General features: G+C 43.8%; 1 long non-coding RNA gene across 26 annotated transcripts in view; it reads left to right on the top strand.

Annotated features, from left to right (window-relative positions):
* LOC307189637 overlaps window positions 1–23,053 on the top strand; it is a 2,307,304-nt gene that overhangs the window by 1,328,368 nt on the left and 955,883 nt on the right. For 25 of the 26 annotated variants that reach the window (XR_013829230.1, XR_013829231.1, XR_013829232.1 and 22 more), the window contains exon 5: window positions 9,691–9,776. This is a non-coding gene — a long non-coding RNA (uncharacterized lncRNA). The remainder of the gene's footprint in view (window positions 1–9,690; window positions 9,777–23,053) is intronic. The other variant, XR_013829250.1, reaches the window with a different exon arrangement.

Below are 23,053 nucleotides of genomic sequence, written 5' to 3'. Positions count from 1 at the left end.
TCCATATTTGGCTTAAGGAACTTTATCTGTGCCCATTTCAATCTCTGGTTTTATGCAGCACCCCAACTCACCTTTCCCCTTAAGCAAGCATAAGTTGGTTTTCTAAATTTGAGACCCTGTTCTGTTTTGGAATGCAGTTCCTGTGTAGCCAAGTTTACATTCCGTGTATTAGTGATATCTTATGATGTTTCTTTTTCTGTGTGACTTATTTCAGTTAGAATCATCGTATCTGAATCCACTCATTATGCTGCTACGGGCCTGATGACATAGATTTCATTGCTGAGTGATACTGCATTGTACGTAAGTACCACAAGTTCTTTATCCATTTTTCACTTTCTGTGATATTGAACTTGTACGGTAAACGAGGTTCTTGTAAACGGAGGCGTCCCAAACTTTGGGGTGGCTGTGTCTTTTTTATTTTAATTTCCCTAAGCTATAGGACCATAAGCGCAAGTGCCCTCGGCTCTGTTGCTTTGTTTTTTAGATGTTTCAGGAAACACCATACACTTCTCCTGAGTGTCTGTTGGCAATTTACATCCCGCCCATCAGCATAACAAGGCTCCCAGTTCTCCATGGCCTGTCCTGCCTTTCTGGATTTTACACTTTTTTAAGATGGCCCTTTTGACCGGGGGGAAGTGAGACTTCATTGTAGTGCAGATTTCCTTTGCAAGTTTGCTTGGTTGGCCAAAAAGGGCGTATGCGTTTTTTCCTGAATATATTCAGGAAAAAACGCATACGCCCTTTTTGGCCAAGTGCATCATTGTGGACGTTCTGCCTCTTTTCCTATGCCTTCAATGCAATTCCAGTCTACCTCCTGAAATCGGTTTCCTGCAATTCTGCCCCGCTTTCAAGTCCTCTTGGCAGCCTTACTTCAGTCTATTTTTGGACGATAGCTGTCATTTATAACTCTGCAGGTTTGTGAATTACAGTGCCCCTGAGCTCCTTTCTTCAACTCGCTTTCTTGTGACCTGGCCGCAACACCGCAGGATGTCTACAGGCCCTAATCTGGTTCCGGCATGGCACGCTGAGCCTTTGGTTAATTCCTCTTCCTGGTGGGAAATGAGAGTTAAGTTTGCCCATCCAGACACCTCCAGCTAGTCTCTCATTGGTTCTCGCTATTCCTGTTCATCTTCCACAGAAATTGCAAACTGGGCCAAACAGGAGGTTAAAGGGACTGACTCTCCAAGTGGGGAGAGTGTTAGTAAAGCGTCTGGAATGTTGAACCCGAGTACCAGGGTACGAAAACTGAGACATATTTGAACACGTCTCCAGATCACATGGTTGATCATAATCTAGGTTCCACATGCATGTTTTAGCTGAAGGAACAATACCTTAAAGCTGGAGAGTTGAGACCCGTGGAATGGGAACCATGCAATATGACTTCAAAGGGTCTTCATTTGCTCACGAACCCCTCCAATCCTATCACTGCTGCATTTATGCCCATGTACACATGCTTGATTCTCTTTCGGAGACATAGCAATCCATAGGTTTTAAGATACTTACTAGTCAGGTACATTCTTAGGCGTTTAATATGCGGTGTTGAGTCCATTTCGTTGAGCAAGGAGTAGCTCTTGTCTATTCCATATTTGGCTTAAGGAACTTTATCTGTGCTCATTTCAATCTCTGGTTTTATGCAGCACCCCAACTCACCTTTCCCCTTAAGCAAGCATAAGTTGGTTTTCTAAATTTGAGACCCTCTTCTGTTCTGTAATTCAGTTCCTGTGTAGCCAAGTTTACATTCCGTGTATTACTGATATCTTATGATGTTTCTTTTTCTGTGTGACTTATTTCAGTTAGAATCATCATACCTGAATCCACTCATTGTGCTGCTAAGGGCCTGATGACACAGATTTCATTGCTGAGTGATATTGCTTTGTAAGTAAATACCACAACTTCTTTATCCATTTTTCACTTTCTGCGATGTTGAACTTGTACTGTAAACTAGTTTCTTGTAAACACAGCCGTTCCGAACTTTGGGGTGTCTGTGTCTTTTTAATTTTAATTTCCCTAAGCTATAGGACCATAAGTGGAAGTGCCCTAGGTTCTGTTGCTTTGTTTTTTAGATGTTTCAGGAAACACCATACACTTCTCCCAAGTGGTTGTTGGCAGTTTACATCCCGCCCATCAGCATAACAAGGCTCCCAGTTCTCCATGGCCTGTCCTGCCTTTCTGGATTTTACACTTTTTTCAGATGGCCCTTTTGACCGGGGGGAAGTGAGACTTCATTGTAGTGCAGATTTCCTTTGCAAGCTTGCTTGGTTCGCTAAAAAGGGCGTATGCGTTTTTTCCTGAATATATTCAGGAAAAAACGCATACGCCCTTTTTGGCCAAGTGCATCACTGTGGACATTCTGCCTCTTTTCCTATGCTTTCAATGCAATTCCAGTCTACCTCCTGAAATCGGTTTCCTGCAATTCTGCCCCGCTTTCAAGTCCTCTTGGCAGCCTTACTTCAGTCTATTTTTGGACGATAGCTGTCATTTATAACTCTGCAGGTTTGTGAATTACAGTGCCCCTGAGCTCCTTTCTTCAACTCGCTTTCTTGTGACCTGGCCGCAACACCGCAGGATGGCTTCAGGCCCTAATCTGGTTCTGGTACGGCACGCTGAGCCTTTGGTTAATTCCTCTTCCTGGTGGGAAATGAGAGTTATATTTGCCCATCCAGACACCTCCAGCTAGTCTTTCATTGGATCTCGCTATTCCTGTTCATCTTCCACAGAAATTGCAAACTGGGCCAAACAGGAAGTTAAAGGGACTGACTCTCCAAGTGGGGAGAGTGTTAGTAAAGCGTCTGGAATGTTGCACCCGAGTACCAGGGTACGAAAACTGAGACATATTTGAACACGTCTCCCGATCACATGGTTGATCATACTCTAGGTTCCACATGCATGTTTTAGCTGAAGGAAGAATACCTTAAACCTGGGTAGTTGAAACCCGTGGAATGGGTACCATGCAATATGACTTCAAAGGGTCTTCATTTGCTCACGAACCTCTCCAATCCTATCACTGCTGCGTTTATGCCCCTGTACACATGCTTGATTCTCTTTCGGAGACATAGCAATCCATAAGTTTTAAGATACTTACTAGTCAGGTGTATTCTTAGGCGTTTAATATGGGGTTTTGTGTCCATTTCATTGAGCAAGGAGTAGCTCTTGTGTATTCCATATTTGGCTTAAGGAACTTTATCTGTGCCCATTTCAATCTCTGGTTTTATGCAGCACCCCAACTCACCTTTCCCCTTAAGCAAGCATAAGTTGGTTTTCTAAATTTGAGACCCTGTTCTGTTTTGGAATGCAGTTCCTGTGTAGCCAAGTTTACATTCCGTGTATTAGTGATATCTTATGATGTTTCTTTTTCTGTGTGACTTATTTCAGTTAGAATCATCGTACCTGAATCCACTCATTATGCTGCTACGGGCCTGATGACATAGATTTCATTGATGCGTGATACTGTATTGTACGTAAGTACCACAAGTTCTTTATCCATTTTTCACTTTCTGTGATATTGAACTTGTACGGTAAACGAGGTTCTTGTAAACGGAGGCGTCCCAAACTTTGGGGTGGCTGTGTCTTTTTGATTTTAATTTCCCTAAGCTATAGGACCATAAGCGCAAGTGCCCTCGGCTCTGTTGCTTTCTTTTTTAGATGTTTCAGGAAACACCATACACTTCTCCTGAGTGTCTGTTGGCAATTTACATCCCGCCCATCAGCATAACAAGGCTCCCAGTTCTCCATGGCCTGTCCTGCCTTTCTGGATTTTACACTTTTTTCAGATGGCCCTTTTGACCGGGGGGAAGTGAGACTTCATTGTAGTGCAGATTTCCTTTGCCAGTTTGCTTGGTTGGCCAAAAAGGGCGTATGCGTTTTTTCCTGAATATATTCAGGAAAAAACGCATACGCCCTTTTTGGCCAAGTGCATCATTGTGGACGTTCTGCCTCTTTTCCTATGCTTTCAATGCAATTCCAGTCTACCTCCTGAAATCGGTTTCCTGCAATTCTGCCCCGCTTTCAAGTCCTCTTGGCAGCCTTACTTCAGTATATTTTTGGACGATAGCTGTCATTTATAACTCTGCAGGTTTGTGAATTACAGTGCCCCTGAGCTCCTTTCTTCAACTCGCTTTCTTTTGAGCTGGCCGCAACACCGCAGGATGTCTTCAGGCCCTAATCTGGTTCTGGCACGGCACGCTGAGCCTTTGGTTAATTCCTCTTCCTGGTGGGAAATGAGAGTTAAATTTGCCCATCCAGACACCTCCAGCTATTCTTTCATTGGTTCTCGCTATTCCTGTTCATCTTCCACAGAAATTGCAAACTGGGCCAAACAGGAGGTTAAAGGGACTGACTCTCCAAGTGGGGAGAGTGTTAGTAAAGCGTCTGGAATGTTGCACCCGAGTACCAGGGTACGAAAACTGAGACATATTTGAACACGTCTCCCGATCACATGGTTGATCATACTCTAGGTTCCACATGCATGTTTTAGCTGAAGGAAGAATACCTTATACCTGGGTAGTTGAAACCCGTGGAATGGGTACCATGCAATATGACTTCAAAGGGTCTTCATTTGCTCACGAACCTCTCCAATCCTATCACTGCTGCATTTATGCCCCTGTACACATGCTTGATTCTCTTTCGGAGACATAGCAATCCATAGGTTTTAAGATACTTACTAGTCAGGTACATTCTTAGGCGTTCAATATGGGGTTTTGTGTCCATTTCGTTGAGCAAGGAGTAGCTCTTGTGTATTCCATATTTGGCTTAAGGAACTTTATCTGTGCTCATTTCAATCTCTGGTTTTATGCAGCACCCCAACTCACCTTTCACCTTAAGCAAGCATAAGTTGGTTTTCTAAATTTGAGACCCTGTTCTGTTCTGTAATTCAGTTCCTGTGTAGCCAAGTTTCCATTCCGTGTATTACTGATATCTTATGATGTTTCTTTTTCTTTGTGACTTATTTCAGTTAGAATCATCATACCTGAATCCACTCATTATGCTGCTAAGGGCCTGATGACACAGATTTCATTGCTGAGTGATATTGCTTTGTAAGTAAATACCACAACTTTTTTATCCATTTTTCACTTTCTGCGATGTTGAACTTGTACGGTAAACGAGGTTCTTGTAAACAGAGCCGTTCCAAACTTTGGGGTGGCTGTGTCTTTTTGATTTTAATTTCCCTAAGCTATAGGACCATAAGCGCAAGTGCCCTCGGCTCTGTTGCTTTGTTTTTTAGATGTTTCAGGAAACACCATACACTTCTCCTGAGTGTCTGTTGGCAATTTACATCCCGCCCATCAGCATAACAAGGCTCCCAGTTCTCCATGGCCTGTCCTGCCTTTCTGGATTTTACACTTTTATCAGATGGCCCTTTTGACCGGGGGGAAGTGAGACTTCATTGTAGTGCAGATTTCCTTTGCAAGCTTGCTTGGTTGGCCAAAAAGGGCGTATGCGTTTTTTCCTGAATATATTCAGGAAAAAACGCATACGCCCTTTTTGGCCAAGTGCATCATTGTGGACGTTCTGCCTCTTTTCCTATGCTTTCAATGCAATTCCAGTCTACCTCCTGAAATCGGTTTCCTGCAATTCTGCCCCGCTTTCAAGTCCTCTTGGCAGCCTTACTTCAGTCTATTTTTGGACGATAGCTGTCATTTATAACTCTGCAGGTTTGTGAATTACAGTGCCCCTGAGCTCCTTTCTTCAACTCGCTTTCTTGTGACCTGGCCGCAACACCGCAGGATGTCTACAGGCCCTAATCTGGTTCCGGCATGGCACGCTGAGCCTTTGGTTAATTCCTCTTCCTGGTGGGAAATGAGAGTTAAATTTGCCCATCCAGACACCTCCAGCTAGCCTCTCATTGGTTCTCGCTATTCCTGTTCATCTTCCGCAGAAATTGCAAACGGGGCCAAACAGGAGGTTAAAGGGACTGACTCTCCAAGTCGGGAGAGTGTTAGTAAAGCATCTGGAATGTTGCACCCGAGTACCAGGGGAGGAAAACTGAGACATATTTGAACACGTCTCCCGTTCACATGGTTGATCATACTCTGGGTTCCACATGCATGTTTTAGCTGAAGGAAGAATACCTTAAACCTGGAGAGTTGAGACCCGTGTAATGGGTACCATGCAATATGACTTCAAAGGGTCTTCATTTGCTCACCGAACCTCTCAAATCCTATCACTGCTGCATTTATGCCCCTGTACACACGCTTGATTCTCTTTTGGAGACATAGCAATCCATAGGTTTTAAGATACTTACTAGTCAGGTACATTCTTAGGCGTTTAATATGGGGTTTTGAGTCCATTTCGTTGAGCAAGGAGTAGCTCTTGTCTATTCCATATTTGGCTTAAGGAACTTTATCTGTGCTCATTTCAATCTCTGGTTTTATGCAGCACTCCAACTCACCTTTCCCCTTAAGCAAGCATAAGTTGGTTTTCTAAATTTGAGACCCTGTTCTGTTTTGGAATGCAGTTCCTGTGTAGCCAAGTTTACATTCCGTGTATTAGTGATATCTTATGATGTTTCTTTTTCTGTGTGACTTATTTCAGTTAGAATCATCATACCTGAATCCACTCATTGTGCTGCTAAGGGCCTGATGACACAGATTTCATTGCTGAGTGATATTGCTTTGTAAGTAAATACCACAAATTCTTTATCCATTTTTCACTTTCTGCGATGTTGAACTTGTACTGTAAACGAGGTTCTTGTAAACAGAGCCGTTCCAAACTTTGGGGTGGCTGTGTCTTTTTCATTTTAATTTCCCTAAGCTATAGGACCATAAGTGGAAGTGCCCTAGGTTCTGTTGCTTTGTTTTTTAGATGTTTCAGGAAACACCATACACTTCTCCCGAGTGGTTGTTGGCAAATTACATCCCGCCCATCAGCATAACAAGGCTCCCAGTTATCCATGGCCTGTCCTGCCTTTCTGGATTTTACACTTTTTTCAGATGGCCCTTTTGACCGGGGGGAAGTGAGACTTCATTGTAGTGCAGATTTCCTTTGCAAGCTTGCTTGGTTGGCCAAAAAGGGCGTATGCGTTTTTTCCTGAATATATTCAGGAAAAAACGCATACGCCCTTTTTGGCCAAGTGCATCATTGTGGACGTTCTGCCTCTTTTCCTATGCTTTCAATGCAATTCCATTCTACCTCCTGAAATCGGTTTCCTGCAATTCTGCCCCGCTTTCAAGTCCTCTTGGCAGCCTTACTTCAGTCTATTTTTGGACGATAGCTGTCATTTATAACTCTGCAGGTTTGTGAATTACAGTGCCCCTGAGCTCCTTTCTTCAACTCGTTTTCTTGTGACCTGGCCGCAACACCGCAGGATGTCTTCAGGCCCTAATCTGGTTCTGGCACGGCATGCTGAGCCTTTGGTTATTTCCTCTTCCTGGTGGGAAATGAGAGTTAAATTTGCCCGTCCAGACACCTCCAGCTAGCCTCTCATTGGTTCTCGCTATTCCTGTTCATCTTCCGCAGAAATTGCAAACTGGGCCAATCAGGAGGTTAAAGGCGCTGACTCTCCAAGTGGGGAGAGTGTTAATAAAGCGTCTGGAATGTTGCACCCGAGTACCAGGGGAGGAAAACTGAGACATATTTGAACACGTCTCCAGATCACATGGTTGATCATACTCTGGGTTCCACATGCATGTTTTAGCTGAAGGAAGAATACCTAAAATCTGCGTAGTTGAAACTCGTGGAATGGGTACCATGCAATATGACTTCAAAGGGTCTTCATTTGCTCACTGAACCTCTCCAATCCTATCACTGCTGCGTTTATGCCCCTGTACACATGCTTGATTCTCTTTCGGAGACATAGCAATCCATAGGTTTTTAGATACTTACTAGTCAGGTACATTCTTAGGCGTTTAATATGCGGTGTTGAGTCCATTTCGTTGAGCAAGGAGTAGCTCTTGTCTATTCCATATTTGGCTTAAGGAACTTTATCTGTGCTCATTTCAATCTCTGGTTTTATGCAGCACCCCAACTCACCTTTACCCTTAAGCAAGCATAAGTTGGTTTTCTAAATTTGAGACCCTGTTCTGTTCTGTAGTTCAGTTCCTGTGTAGCCAAGTTTCCATTCCGTGTATTACTGATATCTTATGATGTTTCTTTTTCTGTGTGACTTATTTCAGTTAGAATCATCATACCTGAATCCACTCATTGTGCTGCTAAGGGCCTGATGACACAGATTTCATTGCTGAGTGATATTGCTTTGTAAGTAAATACCACAACTTCTTTATCCATTTTTCACTTTCTGCGATGTTGAACTTGTACTGTAAACGAGGTTCTTGTAAACAGAGCCGTTCCAAACTTTGGGGTGGCTGTGTCTTTTTCATTTTAATTTCCCTAAGCTATAGGACCATAAGTGGAAGTGCCCTAGGTTCTGTTGCTTTGTATTTTAGATGTTTCAGGAAACACCATACACTTCTCCCGAGTGGTTGTTGGCAATTTACATCCCGCCCATCAGCATAACAAGGCTCCCAGTTCTCCATGGCCTGTCCTGCCTTTCTGGATTTTACACTTTTTTCAGATGGCCCTTTTGACCGGGGGGAAGTGAGACATCATTGTAGTGCAGATTTCCTTTGCAAGCTTGCTTGGTTGGCCAAAAAGGGCGTATGCGTTTTTTCCTGAATATATTCAGGAAAAAACGCATACGCCCTTTTTGGCCAAGTGCATCATTGTGGACGTTCTGCCTCTTTTCCTATGCTTTCAATGCAATTCCAGTCTACCTCCTGAAATCGGTTTCCTGCAATTCTGCCCCGCTTTCAAGTCCTCTTGGCAGCCTTACTTCAGTCTATTTTTGGACGATAGCTGTCATTTATAACTCTGCAGGTTTGTGAATTACAGTGCCCCTGAGCTCCTTTCTTCAACTCGTTTTCTTGTGAGCTGGCCGCAACACCGCAGGATGGCTTCAGGCCCTAATCTGGTTCCGGCACGGCACACTGAGCCTTTGGTTATTTCCTCTTCCTGGTGGGAAATGAGAGTTAAATTTGCCCGTCCAGACACCTCCAGCTAGCCTCTCATTGGTTCTCGCTATTCCTGTTCATCTTCCACAGAAATTGCAAACTGGCCCAAACAGGAGGTTAAAGGCGCTGACTCTCCAAGTGGGGAGAGTGTTAGTAAAGCGTCTGGAATGTTGCACCCGAGTACCAGGGGACGAAAACTGAGACATATTTGAACACGTCTCCCGTTCACATGGTTGATCATACTTGGGTTCCACATGCATGTTTTAGCTGAAGGAAGAATACCTAAAACCTGGGTAGTTGAAACCCGTGGAATGGGTACCATGCAATATGACTTCAAAGGGTCTTCATTTGCTCACCGAACCTCTCCAATCCTATCACTGCTGCGTTTATGCCCCTGTACACATGCTTGATTCTCTTTCGGAGACATAGCAATCCATAGGTTTTAAGATACTTACTAGTCAGGTACATTCTTAGGCGTTTAATATGCGGTGTTGAGTCCATTTCGTTGAGCAAGGAGTAGCTCTTGTCTATTCCATATTTGGCTTAAGGAACTTTATCTGTGCTCATTTCAATCTCTGGTTTTATGCAGCACCCCAACTCACCTTTCCCCTTAAGCAAGCATAAGTTGGTTTTCGAAATTTGAGACCCTGTTCTGTTCTGTAATTCAGTTCCTGTGTAGCCAAGTTTACATTCCGTGTATTACTGATATCTTATGATGTTTCTTTTTCTGTGTGACTTATTTCAGTTAGAATCATCATACCTGAATCCACTCATTGTGCTGCTAAGGGCCTGATGACACAGATTTCATTGCTGAGTGATATTGCTTTTTAAGTAAATACCACAACTTCTTTATCCATTTTTCACTTTCTGCGATGTTGAACTTGTACTGTAAACGAGGTTCTTGTAAACAGAGCCGTTCCAAACTTTGGGGTGGCTGTGTCTTTTTGATTTTAAATTCCCTAAGCTATAGGACCATAAGTGGAAGTGCCCTAGGCTCTGTTGCTTTGTTTTTTAGATGTTTCAGGAAACACCATACACTTCTCCCGAGTGGTTGTTGGCAATTTACATCCCGCCCATCAGCATAACAAGGCTCCCAGTTCTCCATGGCCTGTCCTGCCTTTCTGGATTTTACACTTTTTTCAGATGGCCCTTTTGACCAGGGGGAAGTGAGACTTCATTGTAGTGCAGATTTCCCTTGCAAGCTTGCTTGGTTGGCCAAAAAGGGCGTATGCGTTTTTTCCTGAATATATTCAGGAAAAAACGCATACGCCCTTTTTGGCCAAGTGCATCATTGTGGACGTTCTGCCTCTTTTCCTATGCTTTCAATGCAATTCCAGTCTACCTCCTGAAATCGGTTTCCTGCAATTCTGCCCCGCTTTCAAGTCCTCTTGGCAGCCTTACTTCAGTCTATTTTTGGACGATAGCTGTCATTTATAACTCTGCAGGTTTGTGAATTACAGTGCCCCTGAGCTCCTTTCTTCAACTCGCTTTCTTGTGACCTGGCCGCAACACCGCAGGCTGTCTTCAGGCCCTAATCTGGTTCCGGCCCGGCATGCTGAGCCTTTGGTTAATTCCTCTTCCTGGTGGGAAATGAGAGTTGAATTTGCCCGTCCAGACACCTCCAGCTAGCCTCTCATTGGTTCTCGCTATTCCTGTTCATCTTCCGCAGAAATTGCAAACTGGGCCAAACAGGAGGTTAAAGGGACTGACTCTCCAAGTCGGGAGAGTGTTAGTAAAGCGTCTGGAATGTTGCACCCGAGTACCAGGGGAGGAAACTGAGACATATTTGAACACGTCTCCCGTTCACATGGTTGATCATACTCTGGGTTCCACATGCATGTTTTAGCTGAAGGAAGAATACCTTAAACCTGGAGAGTTGAGACCCGTGGAATGGGTACCATGCAATATGACTTCAAAGGGTCTTCATTTGCTCACCGAACCTCTCCAATCCTATCACTGCTGCGTTTATGCCCCTGTACACACGCTTGATTCTCTTTTGGAGACATAGCAATCCATAGGTTTTAAGATACTTACTAGTCAGGTACATTCTTAGGCGTTTAATATGGGGTTTTGAGTCCATTTCGTTGAGCAAGGAGTAGCTCTTGTCTATTCCATATTTGGCTTAAGGAACTTTATCTGTGCTCATTTCAATCTCTGGTTTTATGCAGCACCCCAACTCACCTTTCCCCTTAAGCAAGCATAAGTTGGTTTTCTAAATTTGAGACCCTGTTCTGTTTTGGAATGCAGTTCCTGTGTAGCCAAGTTTACATTCCGTGTATTAGTGATATCTTATGATGTTTCTTTTTCTGTGTGACTTATTTCAGTTAGAATCATCATACCTGAATCCACTCATTGTGCTGCTAAGGGCCTGATGACACAGATTTCATTGCTGAGTGATATTGCTTTGTAAGTAAATACCACAACTTCTTTATCCATTTTTCACTTTCTGCGATGTTGAACTTGTACTGTAAACGAGGTTCTTGTAAACAGAGCCATTCCAAACTTTGGGGTGGCTGTGTCTTTTTGATTTTAATTTCCCTAAGCTATAGGACCATAAGTGGAAGTGCCCTAGGTTCTGTTGCTTTGTATTTTAGATGTTTCAGGAAACACCATACACTTCTCCCGAGTGGTTGTTGGCAATTTACATCCCGCCCATCAGCATAACAAGGCTCCCAGTTCTCCATGGCCTGTCCTGCCTTTCTGGATTTTACACTTTTTTCAGATGGCCCTTTTGACCGGGGGGAAGTGAGACTTCATTGTAGTGCAGATTTCCTTTGCAAGCTTGCTTGGTTGGCCAAAAAGGGCGTATGCGTTTTTTCCTGAATATATTCAGGAAAAAACGCATACGCCCTTTTTGGCCAAGTGCATCATTGTGGACGTTCGGCCTCTTTTCCTATGCTTTCAATGCAATTCCAGTCTACCTCCTGAAATCGGTTTCCTGCAATTCTGCCCCGCTTTCAAGTCCTCTTGGCAGCCTTACTTCAGTCTATTTTTGGACGATAGCTGTCATTTATAACTCTGCAGGTTTGTGAATTACAGTGCCCCTGAGCTCCTTTCTTCAACTCGTTTTCTTGTGAGCTGGCCGCAACACCGCAGGATGGCTTCAGGCCCTAATCTGGTTCCGGCACGGCACACTGAGCCTTTGGTTATTTCCTCTTCCTGGTGGGAAATGAGAGTTAAATTTGCCCGTCCAGACACCTCCAGCTAGCCTCTCATTGGTTCTCGCTATTCCTGTTCATCTTCCACAGAAATTGCAAACTGGGCCAAACAGGAGGTTAAAGGTGCTGACTCTCCAAGTGGGGAGAGTGTCAGTAAAGCGTCTGGAATGTTGCACCCGAGTACCAGGGGACGAAAACTGAGACATATTTGAACACGTCTCCCGTTCACATGGTTGATCATACTTTGGTTCCACATGTATGTTTTAGCTGAAGGAAGAATACCTAAAACCTGGGTAGTTGAAACCCGTGGAATGGGTACCATGCAATATGACTTCAAAGGGTCTTCATTTGCTCACCGAACCTCTCCAATCCTATCACTGCTGCGTTTATGCCCCTGTACACATGCTTGATTCTCTTTCGGAGACATAGCAATCCATAGGTTTTAAGATACTTACTAGTCAGATACATTCTTAGGCGTTTAATATGCGGTGTTGAGTCCATTTCGTTGAGCAAGGAGTAGCTCTTGTCTATTCCATATTTGGCTTAAGGAACTTTATCTGTGCTCATTTCAATCTCTGGTTTTATGCAGCACCCCAACTCACCTTTCCCCTTAAGCAAGCATAAGTTGGTTTTCGAAATTTGAGACCCTGTTCTGTTCTGTAATTCAGTTCCTGTGTAGCCAAGTTTACATTCCGTGTATTACTGATATCTTATGATGTTTCTTTTTCTGTGTGACTTATTTCAGTTAGAATCATCATACCTGAATCCACTCATTGTGCTGCTAAGGGCCTGATGACACAGATTTCATTGCTGAGTGATATTGCTTTGTAAGTAAATACCACAACTTCTTTATCCATTTTTCACTTTCTGCGATGTTGAACTTGTACTGTAAACGAGGTTCTTGTAAACAGAGCCGTTCCAAACTTTGGGGTGGCTGTGTCTTTTTGATTTTAAATTCCCTAAGCTATAGGACCATAAGTGGAAGTGCCCTAGGCTCTGTTGCTTTGTTTTTTAGATGTTTCAGGAAACACCATACACTTCTCCCGAGTGGTTGTTGGCAATTTACATCCCGCCCATCAGCATAACAAGGCTCCCAGTTCTCCATGGCCTGTCCTGCCTTTCTGGATTTTACACTTTTTTCAGATGTCCCTTTTGAACAGGGGGAAGTGAGACTTCATTGTAGTGCAGATTTCCTTTGCAAGCTTGCTTGGTTGGCCAAAAAGGGCGTATGCGTTTTTTCCTGAATATATTCAGGAAAAAACGCATACGCCGTTTTTGGCCAAGTGCATCATTGTGGACGTTCTGCCTCTTTTCCTATGCTTTCAATGCAATTCCAGTCTACCTCCTGAAATCGGTTTCCTGCAATTCTGCCCCGCTTTCAAGTCCTCTTGGCAGCCTTACTTCAGTCTATTTTTGGACGATAGCTGTCATTTATAACTCTGCAGGTTTGTGAATTACAGTGCCCCTGAGCTCCTTTCTTCAACTCGCTTTCTTGTGACCTGGCTGCAACACCGCAGGATGGCTTCAGGCCCTAACCTGGTTCCGGCCCGGCATGCTGAGCCTTTGGTTAATTCCTCTTCCTGGTGGGAAATGAGAGTTAAATTTGCCCGTCCAGACACCTCCAGCTAGCCTCTCATTGGTTCTCGTTATTCCTGTTCATCTTCCGCAGAAATTGCAAACTGGGCCAAACAGGAGGTTAAAGGGACTGACTCTCCAAGTCGGGAGAGTGTTAGTAAAGCGTCTGGAATGTTGCACCCGAGTACCAGGGGAGGAAAACTGAGACATATTTGAACACGTCTCCCGTTCACATGGTTGATCATACTCTGGGTTCCACATGCATGTTTTAGCTGAAGGAAGAATACCTTAAACCTGGAGAGTTGAGACCCGTGTAATGGGTACCATGCAATATGACTTCAAAGGGTCTTCATTTGCTCACCGAACCTCTCCAATCCTATCACTGCTGCGTTTATGCCCCTGTACACACGCTTGATTCTCTTTTGGAGACATAGCAATCCATAGGTTTTAAGATACTTACAAGTCAGGTACATTCTTAGGCGTTTAATATGGGGTTTTGAGTCCATTTCGTTGAGCAAGGAGTAGCTCTTGTCTATTCCATATTTGGCTTAAGGAACTTTATCTGTGCTCATTTCAATCTCTGGTTTTATGCAGCACCCCAACTCACCTTTCCCCTTAAGCAAGCATAAGTTGGTTTTCTAAATTTGAGACCCTGTTCTGTTTTGGAATGCAGTTCCTGTGTAGCCAAGTTTACATTCCGTGTATTAGTGATATCTTATGATGTTTCTTTTTCTGTGTGACTTATTTCAGTTAGAATCATCATACCTGAATCCACTCATTGTGCTGCTAAGCGCCTGATGACACAGATTTCATTGCTGAGTGATATTGCTTTGTAAGTAAATACCACAACTTCTTTATCCATTTTTCACTTTCTGCGATGTTGAACTTGTACTGTAAACGAGGTTCTTGTAAACAGAGCCGTTCCAAACTTTGGGGTGGCTGTGTCTTTTTCATTTTAATTTCCCTAAGCTATAGGACCATAAGTGGAAGTGCCCTAGGTTCTGTTGCTTTGTTTTTTAGATGTTTCAGGAAACACCATACACTTCTCCCAAGTGGTTGTTGGCAAATTACATCCCGCCCATCAGCATAACAAGGCTCCCAGTTCTCCATGGCCTGTCCTGCCTTTCTGGATTTTACACTTTTTTCAGATGGCCCTTTTGACCGGGGGGAAGTGAGACTTCATTGTAGTGCAGATTTCCTTTGCAAGCTTGCTTGGTTGGCCAAAAAGGGCGTATGCGTTTTTTCCTGAATATATTCAGGAAAAAACGCATACGCCCTTTTTGGCCAAGTGCATCATTGTGGACGTTCTGCCTCTTTTCCTATGCTTTCAATGCAATTCCAGTCTACCTCCTGAAATCGGTTTCCTGCAATTCTGCCCCGCTTTCAAGTCCTCTTGGCAGCCTTACTTCAGTCTATTTTTGGACGATAGCTGTCATTTATAACTCTGCAGGTTTGTGAATTACAGTGCCCCTGAGCTCCTTTCTTCAACTCGCTTTCTTGTGACCTGGCCGCAACACCGCAGGATGGCTTCAGGCCCTAATCTGGTTCCGGCCCGGTATGCTGAGCCTTTGGTTAATTCCTCTTCCTGGTGGGAAATGAGAGTTGAATTTGCCCGTCCAGACACCTCCAGCTAGCCTCTCATTGGTTCTCGCTATTCCTGTTCATCTTCCGCAGAAATTGCAAACTGGGCCAAACAGGAGGTTAAAGGGACTGACTCTCCAAGTCGGGAGAGTGTTAGTAAAGCGTCTGGAATGTTGCACCCGAGTACCAGGGGAAGAAAACTGAGACATATTTGAACACGTCTCCCGTTCACATGGTTGATCATACTTGGGTTCCACATGCATGTTTTAGCTGAAGGAAGAATACCTAAAACCTGGGTAGTTGAAACCCGAGGAATGGGTACCATGCAATATGACTTCAAAGGGTCTTCATTTGCTCACGAACCTCTCCAATCCTATCACTGCTGCGTTTATGCCCCTGTACACATGCTTGATTCTCTTTCGGAGACATAGCAATCCATAGGTTTTAAGATACTTACTAGTCAGGTACATTCTTAGGCGTTTAATATGCGGTGTTGAGTCCATTTCGTTGAGCAAGGAGTAGCTCTTGTCTATTCCATATTTGGCTTAAGGAACTTTATCTGTGCTCATTTCAATCTCTGGTTTTATGCAGCACCCCAACTCACCTTTCCCCTTAAGCAAGCATAAGTTGGTTTTCTAAATTTGAGACCCTGTTCTGTTCTGTAATTCAGTTCCTGTGTAGCCAAGTTTACATTCCGTGTATTACTGATATCTTATGATGTTTCTTTTTCTGTGTGACTTATTTCAGTTAGAATCATCATACCTGAATCCACTCATTGTGCTGCTAAGGGCCTGATGACACAGATTTCATTGCTGAGTGATATTGCTTTGTAAGTAAATACCACAACTTCTTTATCCATTTTTCACTTTCTGCGATGTTGAACTTGTACTGTAAACGAGGTTCTTGTAAACAGAGCCGTTCCAAACTTTGGGGTGGCTATGACTTTTTGATTTTAAATTCCCTAAGCTATAGGACCATAAGTGGAAGTGCCCTAGGCTCTGTTGCTTTGTTTTTTAGATGTTTCAGGAAACACCATACACTTCTCCCGAGTGGTTGCTGGCAATTTACATCCCGCCCATCAGCATAACAAGGCTCCCAGTTCTCCATGGCCTGTCCTGCCTTTCTGGATTTTACACTTTTTTCAGATGGCCCTTTTGAACAGGGGGAAGTGAGACTTCATTGTAGTGCAGATTTCCTTTGCAAGCTTGCTTGGTTGGCCAAAAAGGGCGTATGCGTTTTTTCCTGAATATATTCAGGAAAAAACGCATACGCCGTTTTTGGCCAAGTGCATCATTGTGGACGTTCTGCCTCTTTTCCTATGCTTTCAATGCAATTCCAGTCTACCTCCTGAAATCGGTTTCCTGCAATTCTGCCCCGCTTTCAAGTCCTCTTGGCAGCCTTACTTCAGTCTATTTTTGGACGATAGCTGTCATTTATAACTCTGCAGGTTTGTGAATTACAGTGCCCCTGAGCTCCTTTCTTCAACTCGCTTTCTTGTGACCTGGCCGCAACACCGCAGGATGGCTTCAGGCCCTAATCTGGTTCCGGCCCGGCATGCTGAGCCTTTGGTTAATTCCTCTTCCTGGTGGGAAATGAGAGTTGAATTTGCCCGTCCAGACACCTCCAGCTAGCCTCTCATTGGTTCTCGCTATTCCTGTTCATCTTCCGCAGAAATTGCAAACTGGGCCAAACAGGAGGTTAAAGGGACTGACTCTCCAAGTCGGGAGAGTGTTAGTAAAGCGTCTGGAATGTTGCACCCGAGTACCAGGGGAGGAAAACTGAGATATATTTGAACACGTCTCCCGTTCACATGGTTGATCATACTCTGGGTTCCACATGCATGTTTTAGCTGAAGGAAGAATACCTTAAACCTGGAGAGTTGAGACCCGTGTAATGGGTACCATGCAATATGACTTCAAAGGGTCTTCATATGCTCACCGAACCTCTCCAATCCTATCACTGCTGCGTTTATGCCCCTGTACACATGCTTGATTCTCTTTCGGAGACATAGCTATCCATAGGTATTAAGATACTTACTAGTCAGGTACATTCTTAGGCGTTTAATATGGGGTGTTGAGTCCATTTCATTGAGCAAGGAGTAGCTCTTGTCTATTCCATATTTGGCTTAAGGAACTTTATCTGTGCTCATTTCAATCTCTGGTTTTATGCAGCACCCCAACTCACCTTTCCCCTTAAGCAAGCATAAGTTGGTTTTCTAAATTTGAGACCCTGTTCTGTTCTGTAATTCAGTTCCTGTGTAGCCAAGTTTACATTCCGTGTATTACTGATATCTTATGATGTTTCTTTTTCTGTGTGACTTATTTCAGTTAGAATCATCATACCTGAATCCACTCATTGTGCTGCTAAGGGCCTGATGACACAGATTTCATTGCTGAGTGATATTGCTTTGTAAGTAAATACCACAACTTCTTTATCCATTTTTCACTTTCTGCGATGTTGAACTTGTACTGTAAACTAGGTTCTTGTAAACAGAGCCGATCCAAACTTTGGGGTGGCTGTGTCTTTTTGATTTTAATTTCCCTAAGCTATAGGACCATAAGTGGAAGTGCCCTAGGTTCTGTTGCTTTGTTTTTTAGATGTTTCAGGAAACACCATACACTTCTCCCGAGTGTCTGTTGGCAATTTACATCCCGCCCATCAGCATAACAAGGCTCCCAGTTCTCCATGGCCTGTCCTGCCTTTCTGGATTTTACACTTTTTTCAGATGGCCCTTTTGACCGGGGGGAAGTGAGACTTCATTGTAGTGCAGATTTCCTTTGCAAGCTTGCTTGGTTGGCCAAAAAGGGCGTATGCGTTTTTTCCTGAATATATTCAGGAAAAAACGCATACGCCCTTTTTGGCCAAGTGCATCATTGTGGACGTTCTGCCTCTTTTCCTATGCTTTCAATGCAATTCCAGTCTACCTCCTGAAATCGGTTTCCTGCAATTCTGACCCGCTTTCAAGTCCTCTTGGCAACCTTACTTCAGTCTATTTTTGGACGATAGCTGTCATTTATAACTCTGCAGGTTTGTGAATTACAGTGCCCCTGAGCTCCTTTCTTCAACTCGCTTTCTTTTGAGCTGTCCGCAGCACCGCAGTTTGGCTTCAGGCCGTAATCTGGTTCCGGTACGGCACGCTGAGCCTTTGGTTATTTCCTCTTCCTGGTTGGAAATGAGAGTTAAATTTCCCCGTCCAGACACCTCCAGCTAGCCTCTCATTGGTTCTCGCTATTCCTGTTCATCTTCCGCAGAAATTGCAAACTGGGCCAAACAGGAGGTTAAAGGCGCTGACTCTCCAAGTGGGGAGAGTGTTAGTAAAGCGTCTGGAATGTTGCACCCGAGTACCAGGGGAGGAAAACTGAAACATATTTGAACACGTCTCCCGATCACACGGTTGATCATACTCTGGGTTCCACATGCATGTTTTAGCTGAAGGAAGAATACCTAAAACCTGGGTAGTTGAAACCCGTGGAATGGGTACCATGCAATATGACTTCAAAGGGTCTTCATTTGCTCACCGAACCTCTCCAATCCTATCACTGCTGCGTTTATGCCCCTGTACACATGCTTGATTCTCTTTCGGAGACATAGCAATCCATAGGTTTTAAGATACTTACTAGTCAGGTACATTCTTAGGCGTTTAATATGCGGTGTTGAGTCCATTTCGTTGAGCAAGGAGTAGCTCTTGTCTATTCCATATTTGGCTTAAGGAACTTTATCTGTGCTCATTTCAATCTCTGGTTTTATGCAGCACCCCAACTCACCTTTCCCCTTAAGCAAGCATAAGTTGGTTTTCTAAATTTGAGACCCTGTTCTGTTTTGGAATGCAGTTCCTGTGTAGCCAAGTATACATTCTGTGTATTAGTGATATCTTATGATGTTTCTTTTTCTGTGTGACTTATTTCAGTTAGAATCATCGTACCTGAATCCACTCATTATGCTGCTACGGACCTGATGACATAGATTTCATTGCTGAGTGATACTGCATTGTACGTAAGTACCACAAGTTCTTTATCCATTTTTCACTTTCTGTGATATTGAACTTGTACGGTAAACGAGGTTCTTGTAAACGGAGGCGTCCCAAACTTTGGGGTGGCTGTGTCTTTTTGATTTTAATTTCCCTAAGCTATAGGACCATAAGTGGAAGTGCCCTAGGTTCTGTTGCTTTGTTTTTTAGATGTTTCAGGAAACACCATACACTTCTCCCGAGTGGTTGTTGGCAATTTACATCCCGCTCTTCAGCATAACAAGGCTCCCAGTTCTCCATGGCCTGTCCTGCCTTTCTGGATTTTACACTTTTTTCAGATGGCCCTTTTGACCGGGGGGAAGTGAGACTTCATTGTAGTGCAGATTTCCTTTGCAAGCTTGCTTGGTTGGCCAAAAAGGGCGTATGCGTTTTTTCCTGAATATATTCAGGAAAAAACGCATACGCCCTTTTTGGCCAAGTGCATCATTGTGGACGTTCTGCCTCTTTTCCTATGCTTTCAATGCAATTCCAGTCTACCTCCTGAAATCGGTTTCCTGCAATTCTGCCCCGCTTTCAAGTCCTCTTGGCAGCCTTACTTCAGTCTATTTTTGGACGATAGCTGTCATTTATAACTCTGCAGGTTTGTGAATTACAGTGCCCCTGAGCTGCTTTCTTCAACTCGCTTTCTTGTGACCTGGCCGCAACACCGCAGGATGTCTTCAGGCCCTAATCTGGTTCTGGCACGGCATGCTGAGCCTTTGGTTAATTCCTCTTCCTGGTGGGAAATGAGAGTTAAATTTGCCCATCCAGACACCTCCAGCTAGACTCTCATTGGTTCTCGCTATTCCTGTTCATCTTCCGCAGAAATTGCAAACTGGGCCAAACAGGAGGTTAAAGGGACTGACTCTCCAAGTAGGGAGAGTGTTAGTAAAGCGTCTGCAATGTTGCACCCGAGTACCAGGGTACGAAAACTGGGACATATTTGAACACGTCTCCCGATCACATGGTTGATCATACTCTAGGTTCCACATGCATGTTTTAGCTGAAGGAAGAATACCTTAAACCTGGGTAGTTGAAAGCCGTGGAATGGGTACCATGCAATATGACTTCAAAGGGTCTTCATTTGCTCACGAACCTCTCCAATCCTATCACTGCTGCATTTATGCCCCTGTACACATGCTTGATTCTCTTTCGGAGACATAGCAATCCATAGGTTTTAAGATACTTACTAGTCAGGTACATTCTTAGGCGTTTAATATGGGGTGTTGAGTCCATTTCGTTGAGCAAGGAGTAGCTCTTGTCTATTCCATATTTGGCTTAAGGAACTTTATCTGTGCTCATTTCAATCTCTGGTTTTATGCAGCACCCCAACTCACCTTTCCCCTTAAGCAAGCATAAGTTGGTTTTCTAAATTTGAGACACTGTTCTGTTCTGTAATTCAGTTCCTGTGTAGCCAAGTTTACATTCCGTGTATTACTGATATGTTATGATGTTTCTTTTTCTGTGTGACTTATTTCAGTTAGAATCATCATACCTGAATCCACTCATTGTGCTGCTAAGGGCCTGATGACACAGATTTCATTGCTGAGTGATATTGTTTTGTAAGTAAATACCACAACTTCTTTACCCATTTTTCACTTTCTGCGATGTTGAACTTGTACTATAAACGAGGTTCTTGTAAACAGAGCCGTTCCAAACTTTGGGGTGGCTGTGTCTTTTTGATTTTAATTTCCCTAAGCTATAGGACCATAAGTGGAAGTGCCCTAGGTTCTGTTGCTTTGATTTTTAGATGTTTCAGGAAACACCATACACTTCTCCCGAGTGGTTGTTGGCAATTTACATCCCGCCCATCAGCATAACAAGGCTCCCAGTTCTCCATGGCCTGTCCTGCCTTTCTGGATTTTACCCTTTTTTCAGATTGCCCTTTTGACCGGGGGGAAGTGAGACTTCATTGTAGTGCAGATTTCCTTTGCAAGCTTGCTTGGTTGGCCAAAAAGGGCGTATGCGTTTTTTCCTGAATATATTCAGGAAAAAACGCATATGCCCTTTTTGGCCAAGTGCATCATTGTGGACGTTCTGCCTCTTTTCCTATGCTTTCAATGCAATTCCAGTCTACCTCCTGAAATCGGTTTCCTGCAATTCTGCCCCGCTTTCAAGTCCTCTTGGCAGCCTTACTTCAGTCTATTTTTGGACAATAGCTGTCATTTATAACTCTGCAGGTTTGTGAATTACAGTGACCCTGAGCTCCTTTCTTCAACTCGCTTTCTTGTGACCTGGCCGCAACACCGCAGGATGGCTTCAGGCCCTAATCTGGATCCGGCACGGCACGCTGAGCCTTTGGTTATTTCCTCTTCCTGGTGGGAAATGAGAGTTAAATTTGCCTGTCCAGACACCTCCAGCTAGTCTCTCATTGGTTCTCGCTATTCCTGTTCATCTTCCGCAGAAATTGCAAACTGGGCCAAACAGGAGGTTAAAGGCGCTGACTCTCCAAGTGGGGAGAGTGTTAGTAAAGCGTCTGGAATGTTGCACCCGAGTACCAGGGGAGGAAAACTGAGACATATTTGAACACGTCTCCCGTTCACATGGTTGATCATACTTGGGTTCCACATGCATGTTTTAGCTGAAGGAAGAATACCTAAAACCTGGGTAGTTGAAACCCGTGGAATGGGTACCATGCAATATGACTTCAAAGGGTCTTCATTTGCTCACCGAACCTCTCCAATCCTATCACTGCTGCGTTTATGCCCCTGTACACATGCTTGATTCTCTTTCGGAGACATAGCAATCCATAGGTTTTAAGATACTTACTAGTCAGGTACATTCTTAGGCGTTTAATATGCGGTGTTGAGTCCATTTCGTTGAGCAAGGAGTAGCTCTTGTCTATTCCATATTTGGCTTAAGGAACTTTATCTGTGCTCATTTCAATCTCTGGTTTTATGCAGCACCCCAACTCACCTTTCCCCTTAAGCAAGCATAAGTTGGTTTTCTAAATTTGAGACCCTGTTCTGTTTTGGAATGCAGTTCCTGTGTAGCCAAGTTTACATTCCGTGTATTACTGATATCTTATGATGTTTCTTTTTCTGTGTGACTTATTTCAGTTAGAATCATCGTACCTGAATCTACTCATTATGCTGCTACGGGCCTGATGACATAGATTTCATTGCTGAGTGATACTGCATTGTACGTATGTACCACAAGTTCTTTATCCATTTTTCACTTTCTGCGATGTTGAACTTGTACTGTAAACGAGGTTCTTGTAAACAGAGGCGTCCCAAACTTTGGGGTGGCTGTGTCTTTTTGATTTTAATTTCCCTAAGCTATAGGACCATAAGTGGCAGTGCCCTAGGCTCTGTTGCTTTGTTTTTTAGATGTTTCAGGAAACACCATACACTTCTCCTCAGTGTCTGTTGGTAATTTACATCCCGCCCATCAGCATAACAAGGCTCCCAGTTCTCCATGGCCTGTCCTGCCTTTCTGGATTTTACACTTTTTTCAGATGGCCCTTTTGACCTGGGGGAAGTGAGACTTCATTGTAGTGCAGATTTCCTTTGCAAGCTTGCTTGGTTGGCCAAAAAGGGTGTATGCGTTTTTTCCTGAATATATTCAGTAAAAAACGCATACGCCCTTTTTGGCCAAGTGCATCATTGTGGACGTTCTGCCTCTTTTCCTATGCTTTCAATGCAATTCCAGTCTACCTCCTGAAATCGGTTTCCTGCAATTCTGCCCCGCTTTCAAGTCCTCTTGGCAGCCTTACTTCAGTCTATTTTTGGACGATAGCTGTCATTTATAACTCTGCAGGTTTGTGAATTACAGTGCCTCTGAGCTCC

This window comes from Stenella coeruleoalba, assembly GCF_951394435.1.
Source record: "Stenella coeruleoalba genome assembly, chromosome: 7".
NCBI classification, from domain to species: domain Eukaryota; kingdom Metazoa; phylum Chordata; class Mammalia; order Artiodactyla; family Delphinidae; genus Stenella; species Stenella coeruleoalba.
This window is presented reverse-complemented; position numbering and strand designations above follow the sequence as displayed.